Source organism: Cavia porcellus, unplaced genomic scaffold, assembly GCF_034190915.1.
Source record: "Cavia porcellus strain 051 isolate PalLab524CR breed Dunkin Hartley unplaced genomic scaffold, mCavPor4.1 scaffold_17, whole genome shotgun sequence".
In the NCBI taxonomy this organism is placed as follows: Eukaryota; Metazoa; Chordata; class Mammalia; order Rodentia; family Caviidae; genus Cavia; species Cavia porcellus.
Genome location: NW_026947500.1, coordinates 60,150,472 through 60,151,720, shown reverse-complemented (window position 1 = coordinate 60,151,720; position 1,249 = coordinate 60,150,472). Strand labels below are relative to the sequence as shown.

Below are 1,249 nucleotides of genomic sequence, written 5' to 3'. Positions count from 1 at the left end.
GTAATAATAAGACTGAAGTAACAGAAGCAAGCAATACCTGCAAAGGACTAGTATTCATGTTAAATTTAATGACTGGAAGGTCATGGGAAATAATGTAAACAGTTTACTCATTACCAATGAGGTCATAAGGTATAAATTAGAATGGTAGCATCAGCTTGAGAAGTAAAATGAAGCATAAAGATGTACTCTGGAAAGGTTTTGTTTTTCTATCTTAATGGTAAGTTTGGAGGCTTCAACTTAATTCCTGCGAGTGCGATTGACAGGGAGCAGTCACGGAATCCTGTTCAAATCTGCTCAAGGAGGCATGGGGTGCATCTGGGTTCCTGCTCTACATCAGTTCACAGCTATGTTCTTCTTTGACCAAATTCACTAATGAAAAGAGTAGATTCACTAAAGGAATTATCCAATCCCCCTAAGAGCACCTTAGAGACAGGTAAATCAATGTCACATGAAGGTGAACCTATTTAGTCCCCTTTCCTCCAAATGTGTCCTCCTGTTCAGTTTCCAAAATGCAGTCTAAACCCTGTAGATGCCATGTTTCCAGGTGAAGCCAGTCTTCAGTTGAAACTACAATATTTCTTCCTCTGCTTTAGTCAGTTTCCCTCACTCTCCTCTCTCATATTTTATTTCCATGAGGGCACCGTTCTGAGACTGTGCATAGAGGCCATGACATGGAGAGACAAAAAATAGTTCCTCAGATTGCTACAGCTTAAAAAGGAAGTTGAGAATTTCAAGGCATGGCTTAGATCTGGATTACAGCATGATTGTTGGACGAATGAGGGAACTGAGATGATGGAATAGAGAATTATGAGTCTTTGAAAGTGATAAAGACATCTCCAACTCCAGTCAAACTGACTTGATGTAATTAAGTGGGTAAAACAAACCTTTAAAAGTTGGGACTCTTACCCATGGTGATTATCTTTCCAAAGGGCCAAAAAGTGCCCTTTTCAGGGAAGTAGCAACGTGGAAGAAAATCTGGTATCCTGAGGTCACTGAGTGAAAGATGATGTTGTTTCATTTACCTTTCTTTAGATCCCTACAGGTAAAAAATAATATTGTAACTCTTAATTTTAGAGACAATCTACACTAGCAGCTCCTCTTGTGAATAGTGTTATCAACATGCCAGCTCAGATGCATGGTCACAGAAATTAATGCTTGTAAATCTCATGCATGCATGCTGGTCTCAGGAGGTGAAGAAATGGTTTTGTTTTCACAAGAGAGGAAAGTAGCTGAGAATGGAAAATGCCTG

At 39.4% G+C, this 1,249-nt stretch overlaps 1 non-coding gene across 1 annotated transcript; it reads left to right on the top strand.

Moving 5' to 3' along the window:
• Positions 1-904: 904 nt before the first annotated feature.
• LOC111756257 (small nucleolar RNA SNORA67) lies at positions 905-1,044 on the top strand. Its single transcript, XR_002790735.1, has one exon. It is a non-coding gene; the product is annotated as a small nucleolar RNA SNORA67 (small nucleolar RNA).
• The last annotated feature ends 205 nt before the right edge of the window (positions 1,045-1,249 follow it).